This window comes from Salmo salar, unplaced genomic scaffold (genome assembly GCF_965601325.2).
Source record: "Salmo salar unplaced genomic scaffold, fSalSal1 ptg000588l, whole genome shotgun sequence".
In the NCBI taxonomy this organism is placed as follows: Eukaryota; Metazoa; Chordata; class Actinopteri; order Salmoniformes; family Salmonidae; genus Salmo; species Salmo salar.
The window spans coordinates 762230-775640 of NW_027675428.1; the positions used below are offsets into that span (position 1 = coordinate 762230).

General features: G+C 42.3%; 10 non-coding genes across 10 annotated transcripts; all 10 read right to left on the reverse strand.

The window, feature by feature from the left end:
* Positions 1-333: 333 nt before the first annotated feature.
* trnap-ugg (transfer RNA proline (anticodon UGG)) lies at positions 334-405 on the reverse strand. The gene has a single exon. It is a non-coding gene; the product is annotated as a tRNA-Pro (tRNA).
* A 1338-nt stretch (positions 406-1743) lies between these two features.
* Positions 1744-1815, reverse strand: trnap-ugg (transfer RNA proline (anticodon UGG)). Its single transcript has one exon. It is a non-coding gene; the product is annotated as a tRNA-Pro (tRNA).
* Positions 1816-3153: 1338 nt separating this feature from the next.
* Positions 3154-3225, reverse strand: trnap-ugg (transfer RNA proline (anticodon UGG)). The gene has a single exon. It is a non-coding gene; the product is annotated as a tRNA-Pro (tRNA).
* Positions 3226-4563: 1338 nt separating this feature from the next.
* Positions 4564-4635, reverse strand: trnap-ugg (transfer RNA proline (anticodon UGG)). The gene has a single exon. It is a non-coding gene; the product is annotated as a tRNA-Pro (tRNA).
* Positions 4636-5974: 1339 nt separating this feature from the next.
* trnap-ugg (transfer RNA proline (anticodon UGG)) lies at positions 5975-6046 on the reverse strand. The gene has a single exon. It is a non-coding gene; the product is annotated as a tRNA-Pro (tRNA).
* A 1338-nt stretch (positions 6047-7384) lies between these two features.
* Positions 7385-7456, reverse strand: trnap-ugg (transfer RNA proline (anticodon UGG)). Its single transcript has one exon. It is a non-coding gene; the product is annotated as a tRNA-Pro (tRNA).
* Positions 7457-8794: 1338 nt separating this feature from the next.
* trnap-ugg (transfer RNA proline (anticodon UGG)) lies at positions 8795-8866 on the reverse strand. The gene has a single exon. It is a non-coding gene; the product is annotated as a tRNA-Pro (tRNA).
* Positions 8867-10204: 1338 nt separating this feature from the next.
* On the reverse strand, positions 10205-10276 carry trnap-ugg (transfer RNA proline (anticodon UGG)). Its single transcript has one exon. It is a non-coding gene; the product is annotated as a tRNA-Pro (tRNA).
* Positions 10277-11613: 1337 nt separating this feature from the next.
* Positions 11614-11685, reverse strand: trnap-ugg (transfer RNA proline (anticodon UGG)). The gene has a single exon. It is a non-coding gene; the product is annotated as a tRNA-Pro (tRNA).
* Positions 11686-13023: 1338 nt separating this feature from the next.
* On the reverse strand, positions 13024-13095 carry trnap-ugg (transfer RNA proline (anticodon UGG)). Its single transcript has one exon. It is a non-coding gene; the product is annotated as a tRNA-Pro (tRNA).
* Between the last annotated feature and the right edge of the window lie 316 nt (positions 13096-13411).

The window sequence follows — 13411 nt, forward strand, 5'->3', positions numbered from 1 at the left end:
TAGTGGTGAGCATAGCTGCCTTCCAAGCAGTTGACCAGGGTTCGATTCCCAGCCAATGCAGAGCATGAGATATTCACTAGGTTTAGGGGCTGGGTGTCATTTCAAGTGTATTACATTGGAATCAATGTCCTTGTTAGTGGAAGTCAGATTTGCTCTTAGTTTTTGCAGGTTTTCTAAATGAAGTGCGATATTGAGCCAACTAGTGAATATCACAATAGATACGCAGTCCATCGCCTAAACCATTCAGCCACCTCGTCCTGCGCCCAAGAGGTGGCTGTTTGCAACCAGCGGCCAGAGATCTGCCTGTCTGAGCTTGTTAAAAGATCTGCAAAAGGGCTCATCCGGGATTTGAACCCGGGACCTCTCGCACCCAAAGCGAGAATCATACCCCTAGACCAACGAGCCTTAGACAAGAATAAAATTGTTTTGCTTTCTGCGGCAATTACAATGAGGATATCAATTGTTCTTGTCCATGGTGCTTGGATAGATTGAACCTCATGTGAGTGTTTGTGCTATACTTGTGAGCATAGCAGTCTTCCAAACTGTTGACCAGGCTTCAGTTCAAATCTTTTGTATTTCATCTGCTGTGTCTTTCACATTCTGTCTTCTTAAGCCGCGACAGCAAACTGATGATGAGTGTTGACAAATGAATATTGAGCAAAATGAGGTCAATTAATATTTTAAAAGAGAAAATGAAAAAATAAAACTTAAAAAAGAATGGAGCTCATTTATTTTGAGTCGATTGATGCATCAGTACGTGAATCAAAGTAAACGAACGTAAAAAATACCCATTCAAATCGATCAGTTTTCAACTAGAGAGATTGAAACGCGTCGTATCTGTCTCAAGCCTCCGTAACTGTTTATGTTACAACTCCACATCTGCAATAAATGGTGGTGGAGCTAGAGCGGTGTTTGTCAAACCATGAGACATACCAATAATCGGTATTCTCACAAAAACATCTGTAGCATCTGAACCGTTTGACCTACAACATCGTATGACCACTCCCTGGAAAGGGGAGACCCTCACGAACACGGTGGTGTTCTCAATTTGTCTCTACGCCCCCCACAAGTGTCAGGGGACTCGTCTGAAGTCGAAACCCTCTATGTGCAAACATCTGTTTGTAGAATCCAAAATCTTTGGGCTACAAACTAATGTGACCCCACTTGTCACAATGTTCTCCGTTTTGCCCTACGTTTTCCACAAGTGTCACGGGACTAATCTGAAGGTAACAGGTACTGATTAAAATGATAGATTTTTTAACCAGGGACCTCTCGCACCCTAAGCCATAATAGTACAACTATACCAACGATCCGTTTGGTCAAAGAATTTTCACTTTCCACAAAAATGACGGTCAGGATATGAATCGATGTCTCCATGTTGCTTAAGAGCTTCACATAGCATTGGTGGTATAGTGGTGAGCATAGCTGCCTTCCAAGCAGTTGACCAGGGTTCGATTCCCAGCCAATGCAGAGCATGAGATATTCACTAGGTTTAGGGGCTGGGTGTCATTTCAAGTGTATTACATTGGAATCAATGTCCTTGTTAGTGGAAGTCAGATTTGCTCTTAGTTTTTGCAGGTTTTCTAAATGAAGTGCGATATTGAGCCAACTAGTGAATATCACAATAGATACGCAGTCCATCGCCTAAACCATTCAGCCACCTCGTCCTGCGCCCAAGAGGTGGCTGTTTGCAACCAGCGGCCAGAGATCTGCCTGTCTGAGCTTGTTAAAAGATCTGCAAAAGGGCTCATCCGGGATTTGAACCCGGGACCTCTCGCACCCAAAGCGAGAATCATACCCCTAGACCAACGAGCCTTAGACAAGAATAAAATTGTTTTGCTTTCTGCGGCAATTACAATGAGGATATCAATTGTTCTTGTCCATGGTGCTTGGATAGATTGAACCTCATGTGAGTGTTTGTGCTATACTTGTGAGCATAGCAGTCTTCCAAACTGTTGACCAGGCTTCAGTTCAAATCTTTTGTATTTCATCTGCTGTGTCTTTCACATTCTGTCTTCTTAAGCCGCGACAGCAAACTGATGATGAGTGTTGACAAATGAATATTGAGCAAAATGAGGTCAATTAATATTTTAAAAGAGAAAATGAAAAAATAAAACTTAAAAAAGAATGGAGCTCATTTATTTTGAGTCGATTGATGCATCAGTACGTGAATCAAAGTAAACGAACGTAAAAAATACCCATTCAAATCGATCAGTTTTCAACTAGAGAGATTGAAACGCGTCGTATCTGTCTCAAGCCTCCGTAACTGTTTATGTTACAACTCCACATCTGCAATAAATGGTGGTGGAGCTAGAGCGGTGTTTGTCAAACCATGAGACATACCAATAATCGGTATTCTCACAAAAACATCTGTAGCATCTGAACCGTTTGACCTACAACATCGTATGACCACTCCCTGGAAAGGGGAGACCCTCACGAACACGGTGGTGTTCTCAATTTGTCTCTACGCCCCCCACAAGTGTCAGGGGACTCGTCTGAAGTCGAAACCCTCTATGTGCAAACATCTGTTTGTAGAATCCAAAATCTTTGGGCTACAAACTAATGTGACCCCACTTGTCACAATGTTCTCCGTTTTGCCCTACGTTTTCCACAAGTGTCACGGGACTAATCTGAAGGTAACAGGTACTGATTAAAATGATAGATTTTTTAACCAGGGACCTCTCGCACCCTAAGCCATAATAGTACAACTATACCAACGATCCGTTTGGTCAAAGAATTTTCACTTTCCACAAAAATGACGGTCAGGATATGAATCGATGTCTCCATGTTGCTTAAGAGCTTCACATAGCATTGGTGGTATAGTGGTGAGCATAGCTGCCTTCCAAGCAGTTGACCAGGGTTCGATTCCCAGCCAATGCAGAGCATGAGATATTCACTAGGTTTAGGGGCTGGGTGTCATTTCAAGTGTATTACATTGGAATCAATGTCCTTGTTAGTGGAAGTCAGATTTGCTCTTAGTTTTTGCAGGTTTTCTAAATGAAGTGCGATATTGAGCCAACTAGTGAATATCACAATAGATACGCAGTCCATCGCCTAAACCATTCAGCCACCTCGTCCTGCGCCCAAGAGGTGGCTGTTTGCAACCAGCGGCCAGAGATCTGCCTGTCTGAGCTTGTTAAAAGATCTGCAAAAGGGCTCATCCGGGATTTGAACCCGGGACCTCTCGCACCCAAAGCGAGAATCATACCCCTAGACCAACGAGCCTTAGACAAGAATAAAATTGTTTTGCTTTCTGCGGCAATTACAATGAGGATATCAATTGTTCTTGTCCATGGTGCTTGGATAGATTGAACCTCATGTGAGTGTTTGTGCTATACTTGTGAGCATAGCAGTCTTCCAAACTGTTGACCAGGCTTCAGTTCAAATCTTTTGTATTTCATCTGCTGTGTCTTTCACATTCTGTCTTCTTAAGCCGCGACAGCAAACTGATGATGAGTGTTGACAAATGAATATTGAGCAAAATGAGGTCAATTAATATTTTAAAAGAGAAAATGAAAAAATAAAACTTAAAAAAGAATGGAGCTCATTTATTTTGAGTCGATTGATGCATCAGTACGTGAATCAAAGTAAACGAACGTAAAAAATACCCATTCAAATCGATCAGTTTTCAACTAGAGAGATTGAAACGCGTCGTATCTGTCTCAAGCCTCCGTAACTGTTTATGTTACAACTCCACATCTGCAATAAATGGTGGTGGAGCTAGAGCGGTGTTTGTCAAACCATGAGACATACCAATAATCGGTATTCTCACAAAAACATCTGTAGCATCTGAACCGTTTGACCTACAACATCGTATGACCACTCCCTGGAAAGGGGAGACCCTCACGAACACGGTGGTGTTCTCAATTTGTCTCTACGCCCCCCACAAGTGTCAGGGGACTCGTCTGAAGTCGAAACCCTCTATGTGCAAACATCTGTTTGTAGAATCCAAAATCTTTGGGCTACAAACTAATGTGACCCCACTTGTCACAATGTTCTCCGTTTTGCCCTACGTTTTCCACAAGTGTCACGGGACTAATCTGAAGGTAACAGGTACTGATTAAAATGATAGATTTTTTAACCAGGGACCTCTCGCACCCTAAGCCATAATAGTACAACTATACCAACGATCCGTTTGGTCAAAGAATTTTCACTTTCCACAAAAATGACGGTCAGGATATGAATCGATGTCTCCATGTTGCTTAAGAGCTTCACATAGCATTGGTGGTATAGTGGTGAGCATAGCTGCCTTCCAAGCAGTTGACCAGGGTTCGATTCCCAGCCAATGCAGAGCATGAGATATTCACTAGGTTTAGGGGCTGGGTGTCATTTCAAGTGTATTACATTGGAATCAATGTCCTTGTTAGTGGAAGTCAGATTTGCTCTTAGTTTTTGCAGGTTTTCTAAATGAAGTGCGATATTGAGCCAACTAGTGAATATCACAATAGATACGCAGTCCATCGCCTAAACCATTCAGCCACCTCGTCCTGCGCCCAAGAGGTGGCTGTTTGCAACCAGCGGCCAGAGATCTGCCTGTCTGAGCTTGTTAAAAGATCTGCAAAAGGGCTCATCCGGGATTTGAACCCGGGACCTCTCGCACCCAAAGCGAGAATCATACCCCTAGACCAACGAGCCTTAGACAAGAATAAAATTGTTTTGCTTTCTGCGGCAATTACAATGAGGATATCAATTGTTCTTGTCCATGGTGCTTGGATAGATTGAACCTCATGTGAGTGTTTGTGCTATACTTGTGAGCATAGCAGTCTTCCAAACTGTTGACCAGGCTTCAGTTCAAATCTTTTGTATTTCATCTGCTGTGTCTTTCACATTCTGTCTTCTTAAGCCGCGACAGCAAACTGATGATGAGTGTTGACAAATGAATATTGAGCAAAATGAGGTCAATTAATATTTTAAAAGAGAAAATGAAAAAATAAAACTTAAAAAAGAATGGAGCTCATTTATTTTGAGTCGATTGATGCATCAGTACGTGAATCAAAGTAAACGAACGTAAAAAATACCCATTCAAATCGATCAGTTTTCAACTAGAGAGATTGAAACGCGTCGTATCTGTCTCAAGCCTCCGTAACTGTTTATGTTACAACTCCACATCTGCAATAAATGGTGGTGGAGCTAGAGCGGTGTTTGTCAAACCATGAGACATACCAATAATCGGTATTCTCACAAAAACATCTGTAGCATCTGAACCGTTTGACCTACAACATCGTATGACCACTCCCTGGAAAGGGGAGACCCTCACGAACACGGTGGTGTTCTCAATTTGTCTCTACGTCCCCCACAAGTGTCAGGGGACTCGTCTGAAGTCGGAACCCTCTATGTGCAAACATCTGTTTGTAGAATCCAAAATCTTTGGGCTACAAACTAATGTGACCCCACTTGTCACAATGTTCTCCGTTTTGCCCTACGTTTTCCACAAGTGTCACGGGACTAATCTGAAGGTAACAGGTACTGATTAAAATGATAGATTTTTTAACCAGGGACCTCTCGCACCCTAAGCCATATATAGTACAACTATACCAACGATCCGTTTGGTCAAAGAATTTTCACTTTCCACAAAAATGACGGTCAGGATATGAATCGATGTCTCCATGTTGCTTAAGAGCTTCACATAGCATTGGTGGTATAGTGGTGAGCATAGCTGCCTTCCAAGCAGTTGACCAGGGTTCGATTCCCAGCCAATGCAGAGCATGAGATATTCACTAGGTTTAGGGGCTGGGTGTCATTTCAAGTGTATTACATTGGAATCAATGTCCTTGTTAGTGGAAGTCAGATTTGCTCTTAGTTTTTGCAGGTTTTCTAAATGAAGTGCGATATTGAGCCAACTAGTGAATATCACAATAGATACGCAGTCCATCGCCTAAACCATTCAGCCACCTCGTCCTGCGCCCAAGAGGTGGCTGTTTGCAACCAGCGGCCAGAGATCTGCCTGTCTGAGCTTGTTAAAAGATCTGCAAAAGGGCTCATCCGGGATTTGAACCCGGGACCTCTCGCACCCAAAGCGAGAATCATACCCCTAGACCAACGAGCCTTAGACAAGAATAAAATTGTTTTGCTTTCTGCGGCAATTACAATGAGGATATCAATTGTTCTTGTCCATGGTGCTTGGATAGATTGAACCTCATGTGAGTGTTTGTGCTATACTTGTGAGCATAGCAGTCTTCCAAACTGTTGACCAGGCTTCAGTTCAAATCTTTTGTATTTCATCTGCTGTGTCTTTCACATTCTGTCTTCTTAAGCCGCGACAGCAAACTGATGATGAGTGTTGACAAATGAATATTGAGCAAAATGAGGTCAATTAATATTTTAAAAGAGAAAATGAAAAAATAAAACTTAAAAAAGAATGGAGCTCATTTATTTTGAGTCGATTGATGCATCAGTACGTGAATCAAAGTAAACGAACGTAAAAAATACCCATTCAAATCGATCAGTTTTCAACTAGAGAGATTGAAACGCGTCGTATCTGTCTCAAGCCTCCGTAACTGTTTATGTTACAACTCCACATCTGCAATAAATGGTGGTGGAGCTAGAGCGGTGTTTGTCAAACCATGAGACATACCAATAATCGGTATTCTCACAAAAACATCTGTAGCATCTGAACCGTTTGACCTACAACATCGTATGACCACTCCCTGGAAAGGGGAGACCCTCACGAACACGGTGGTGTTCTCAATTTGTCTCTACGCCCCCCACAAGTGTCAGGGGACTCGTCTGAAGTCGAAACCCTCTATGTGCAAACATCTGTTTGTAGAATCCAAAATCTTTGGGCTACAAACTAATGTGACCCCACTTGTCACAATGTTCTCCGTTTTGCCCTACGTTTTCCACAAGTGTCACGGGACTAATCTGAAGGTAACAGGTACTGATTAAAATGATAGATTTTTTAACCAGGGACCTCTCGCACCCTAAGCCATAATAGTACAACTATACCAACGATCCGTTTGGTCAAAGAATTTTCACTTTCCACAAAAATGACGGTCAGGATATGAATCGATGTCTCCATGTTGCTTAAGAGCTTCACATAGCATTGGTGGTATAGTGGTGAGCATAGCTGCCTTCCAAGCAGTTGACCAGGGTTCGATTCCCAGCCAATGCAGAGCATGAGATATTCACTAGGTTTAGGGGCTGGGTGTCATTTCAAGTGTATTACATTGGAATCAATGTCCTTGTTAGTGGAAGTCAGATTTGCTCTTAGTTTTTGCAGGTTTTCTAAATGAAGTGCGATATTGAGCCAACTAGTGAATATCACAATAGATACGCAGTCCATCGCCTAAACCATTCAGCCACCTCGTCCTGCGCCCAAGAGGTGGCTGTTTGCAACCAGCGGCCAGAGATCTGCCTGTCTGAGCTTGTTAAAAGATCTGCAAAAGGGCTCATCCGGGATTTGAACCCGGGACCTCTCGCACCCAAAGCGAGAATCATACCCCTAGACCAACGAGCCTTAGACAAGAATAAAATTGTTTTGCTTTCTGCGGCAATTACAATGAGGATATCAATTGTTCTTGTCCATGGTGCTTGGATAGATTGAACCTCATGTGAGTGTTTGTGCTATACTTGTGAGCATAGCAGTCTTCCAAACTGTTGACCAGGCTTCAGTTCAAATCTTTTGTATTTCATCTGCTGTGTCTTTCACATTCTGTCTTCTTAAGCCGCGACAGCAAACTGATGATGAGTGTTGACAAATGAATATTGAGCAAAATGAGGTCAATTAATATTTTAAAAGAGAAAATGAAAAAATAAAACTTAAAAAAGAATGGAGCTCATTTATTTTGAGTCGATTGATGCATCAGTACGTGAATCAAAGTAAACGAACGTAAAAAATACCCATTCAAATCGATCAGTTTTCAACTAGAGAGATTGAAACGCGTCGTATCTGTCTCAAGCCTCCGTAACTGTTTATGTTACAACTCCACATCTGCAATAAATGGTGGTGGAGCTAGAGCGGTGTTTGTCAAACCATGAGACATACCAATAATCGGTATTCTCACAAAAACATCTGTAGCATCTGAACCGTTTGACCTACAACATCGTATGACCACTCCCTGGAAAGGGGAGACCCTCACGAACACGGTGGTGTTCTCAATTTGTCTCTACGCCCCCCACAAGTGTCAGGGGACTCGTCTGAAGTCGAAACCCTCTATGTGCAAACATCTGTTTGTAGAATCCAAAATCTTTGGGCTACAAACTAATGTGACCCCACTTGTCACAATGTTCTCCGTTTTGCCCTACGTTTTCCACAAGTGTCACGGGACTAATCTGAAGGTAACAGGTACTGATTAAAATGATAGATTTTTTAACCAGGGACCTCTCGCACCCTAAGCCATAATAGTACAACTATACCAACGATCCGTTTGGTCAAAGAATTTTCACTTTCCACAAAAATGACGGTCAGGATATGAATCGATGTCTCCATGTTGCTTAAGAGCTTCACATAGCATTGGTGGTATAGTGGTGAGCATAGCTGCCTTCCAAGCAGTTGACCAGGGTTCGATTCCCAGCCAATGCAGAGCATGAGATATTCACTAGGTTTAGGGGCTGGGTGTCATTTCAAGTGTATTACATTGGAATCAATGTCCTTGTTAGTGGAAGTCAGATTTGCTCTTAGTTTTTGCAGGTTTTCTAAATGAAGTGCGATATTGAGCCAACTAGTGAATATCACAATAGATACGCAGTCCATCGCCTAAACCATTCAGCCACCTCGTCCTGCGCCCAAGAGGTGGCTGTTTGCAACCAGCGGCCAGAGATCTGCCTGTCTGAGCTTGTTAAAAGATCTGCAAAAGGGCTCATCCGGGATTTGAACCCGGGACCTCTCGCACCCAAAGCGAGAATCATACCCCTAGACCAACGAGCCTTAGACAAGAATAAAATTGTTTTGCTTTCTGCGGCAATTACAATGAGGATATCAATTGTTCTTGTCCATGGTGCTTGGATAGATTGAACCTCATGTGAGTGTTTGTGCTATACTTGTGAGCATAGCAGTCTTCCAAACTGTTGACCAGGCTTCAGTTCAAATCTTTTGTATTTCATCTGCTGTGTCTTTCACATTCTGTCTTCTTAAGCCGCGACAGCAAACTGATGATGAGTGTTGACAAATGAATATTGAGCAAAATGAGGTCAATTAATATTTTAAAAGAGAAAATGAAAAAATAAAACTTAAAAAAGAATGGAGCTCATTTATTTTGAGTCGATTGATGCATCAGTACGTGAATCAAAGTAAACGAACGTAAAAAATACCCATTCAAATCGATCAGTTTTCAACTAGAGAGATTGAAACGCGTCGTATCTGTCTCAAGCCTCCGTAACTGTTTATGTTACAACTCCACATCTGCAATAAATGGTGGTGGAGCTAGAGCGGTGTTTGTCAAACCATGAGACATACCAATAATCGGTATTCTCACAAAAACATCTGTAGCATCTGAACCGTTTGACCTACAACATCGTATGACCACTCCCTGGAAAGGGGAGACCCTCACGAACACGGTGGTGTTCTCAATTTGTCTCTACGCCCCCCACAAGTGTCAGGGGACTCGTCTGAAGTCGAAACCCTCTATGTGCAAACATCTGTTTGTAGAATCCAAAATCTTTGGGCTACAAACTAATGTGACCCCACTTGTCACAATGTTCTCCGTTTTGCCCTACGTTTTCCACAAGTGTCACGGGACTAATCTGAAGGTAACAGGTACTGATTAAAATGATAGATTTTTTAACCAGGGACCTCTCGCACCCTAAGCCATAATAGTACAACTATACCAACGATCCGTTTGGTCAAAGAATTTTCACTTTCCACAAAAATGACGGTCAGGATATGAATCGATGTCTCCATGTTGCTTAAGAGCTTCACATAGCATTGGTGGTATAGTGGTGAGCATAGCTGCCTTCCAAGCAGTTGACCAGGGTTCGATTCCCAGCCAATGCAGAGCATGAGATATTCACTAGGTTTAGGGGCTGGGTGTCATTTCAAGTGTATTACATTGGAATCAATGTCCTTGTTAGTGGAAGTCAGATTTGCTCTTAGTTTTTGCAGGTTTTCTAAATGAAGTGCGATATTGAGCCAACTAGTGAATATCACAATAGATACGCAGTCCATCGCCTAAACCATTCAGCCACCTCGTCCTGCGCCCAAGAGGTGGCTGTTTGCAACCAGCGGCCAGAGATCTGCCTGTCTGAGCTTGTTAAAAGATCTGCAAAAGGGCTCATCCGGGATTTGAACCCGGGACCTCTCGCACCCAAAGCGAGAATCATACCCCTAGACCAACGAGCCTTAGACAAGAATAAAATTGTTTTGCTTTCTGCGGCAATTACAATGAGGATATCAATTGTTCTTGTCCATGGTGCTTGGATAGATTGAACCTCATGTGAGTGTTTGTGCTATACTTGTGAGCATAGCAGTCTTCCAAACTGTTGACCAGGCTTCAGTTCAAATCTTTTGTATTTCATCTGCTGTGTCTTTCACATTCTGTCTTCTTAAGCCGCGACAGCAAACTGATGATGAGTGTTGACAAATGAATATTGAGCAAAATGAGGTCAATTAATATTTTAAAAGAGAAAATGAAAAAATAAAACTTAAAAAAGAATGGAGCTCATTTATTTTGAGTCGATTGATGCATCAGTACGTGAATCAAAGTAAACGAACGTAAAAAATACCCATTCAAATCGATCAGTTTTCAACTAGAGAGATTGAAACGCGTCGTATCTGTCTCAAGCCTCCGTAACTGTTTATGTTACAACTCCACATCTGCAATAAATGGTGGTGGAGCTAGAGCGGTGTTTGTCAAACCATGAGACATACCAATAATCGGTATTCTCACAAAAACATCTGTAGCATCTGAACCGTTTGACCTACAACATCGTATGACCACTCCCTGGAAAGGGGAGACCCTCACGAACACGGTGGTGTTCTCAATTTGTCTCTACGCCCCCACAAGTGTCAGGGGACTCGTCTGAAGTCGAAACCCTCTATGTGCAAACATCTGTTTGTAGAATCCAAAATCTTTGGGCTACAAACTAATGTGACCCCACTTGTCACAATGTTCTCCGTTTTGCCCTACGTTTTCCACAAGTGTCACGGGACTAATCTGAAGGTAACAGGTACTGATTAAAATGATAGATTTTTTAACCAGGGACCTCTCGCACCCTAAGCCATAATAGTACAACTATACCAACGATCCGTTTGGTCAAAGAATTTTCACTTTCCACAAAAATGACGGTCAGGATATGAATCGATGTCTCCATGTTGCTTAAGAGCTTCACATAGCATTGGTGGTATAGTGGTGAGCATAGCTGCCTTCCAAGCAGTTGACCAGGGTTCGATTCCCAGCCAATGCAGAGCATGAGATATTCACTAGGTTTAGGGGCTGGGTGTCATTTCAAGTGTATTACATTGGAATCAATGTCCTTGTTAGTGGAAGTCAGATTTGCTCTTAGTTTTTGCAGGTTTTCTAAATGAAGTGCGATATTGAGCCAACTAGTGAATATCACAATAGATACGCAGTCCATCGCCTAAACCATTCAGCCACCTCGTCCTGCGCCCAAGAGGTAGCTGTTTGCAACCAGCGGCCAGAGATCTGCCTGTCTGAGCTTGTTAAAAGATCTGCAAAAGGGCTCATCCGGGATTTGAACCCGGGACCTCTCGCACCCAAAGCGAGAATCATACCCCTAGACCAACAAGCCTTAGACAAGAATAAAATTGTTTTGCTCTCTGCGGCAATTACAATGAGGATATCAATTGTTCTTGTCCATGGTGCTTGGAAAGATTGAACCTCATGTGAGTGTTTGTGCTATACTTGTGAGCATAGCAGTCTTCCAAACTGTTGACCAGGCTTCAGTTCAAATCTTTTGTATTTCATCTGCTGTGTCTTTCACATTCTGTCTTCTTAAGCCGCGACAGCAAACTGATGATGAGTGTTGACAAATGAATATTGAGCAAAATGAAGTCAATTAATATTTTAAAAGAGAAAATGAAAAAATAAAACTTAAAAAAGAATGGAGCTCATTTATTTTGAGTCGATTGATGCATCAGTACGTGAATCAAAGTAAACGAACGTAAAAAATACCCATTCAAATCGATCAGTTTTCAACTAGAGAGATTGAAACGCGTCGTATCTGTCTCAAGCCTCCGTAACTGTTTATGTTACAACTCCACATCTGCAATAAATGGTGGTGGAGCTAGAGCGGTGTTTGTCAAACCATGAGACATACCAATAATCGGTATTCTCACAAAAACATCTGTAGCATCTGAACCGTTTGACCTACAACATCGTATGACCACTCCCTGGAAAGGGGAGACCCTCACGAACACGGTGGTGTTCTCAATTTGTCTCTACGTCCCCCACAAGTGTCAGGGGACTCGTCTGAAGTCGGAACCCTCTATGTGCAAACATCTGTTTGTAGAATCCAAAATCTTTGGGCTACAAACTAATGTGACCCCACTTGTCACAATGTTCTCCGTTTTGCCCTACGTTTTCCACAAGTGTCACGGGACTAATCTGAAGGTAACAGGTACTGATTAAAATGATAGATTTTTTAACCAGGGACCTCTCGCACCCTAAGCCATAATAGTACAACTATACCAACGATCCGTTTGGTCAAAGAATTTTCACTTTCCACAAAAATGACGGTCAGGATATGAATCGATGTCTCCATGTTGCTTAAGAGCTTCACATAGCATTGGTGGTATAGTGGTGAGCATAGCTGCCTTCCAAGCAGTTGACCAGGGTTCGATTCCCAGCCAATGCAGAGCATGAGATATTCACTGGGTTTAGGGGCTGGGTGTCATTTCAAGTGTATTACATTGGAATCAATGTCCTTGTTAGTGGAAGTCAGATTTGCTCTTAGTTTTTGCAGGTTTTCTAAATGAAGTGCGATATTGAGCCAACTAGTGAATATCACAATAGATACGCAGTCCATCGCCTAAACCATTCAGCCACCTCGTCCTGCGCCCAAGAGGTAGCTGTTTGCAACCAGCGGCCAGAGATCTGCCTGTCTGAGCTTGTTAAAAGATCTGCAAAAGGGCTCATCCGGGATTTGAACCCGGGACCTCTCGCACCCAAAGCGAGAATCATACCCCTAGACCAACAAGCCTTAGACAAGAATAAAATTGTTTTGCTCTCTGCGGCAATTACAATGAGGATATCAATTGTTCTTGTCCATGGTGCTTGGAAAGATTGAACCTCATGTGAGTGTTTGTGCTATACTTGTGAGCATAGCAGTCTTCCAAACTGTTGACCAGGCTTCAGTTCAAATCTTTTGTATTTCATCTGCTGTGTCTTTCACATTCTGTCTTCTTAAGCCGCGACAGCAAACTGATGATGAGTGTTGACAAATGAATATTGAGCAAAATGAAGTCAATTAATATTTTAAAAGAGAAAATGAAAAAATAAAACTTAAAAAAGAATGG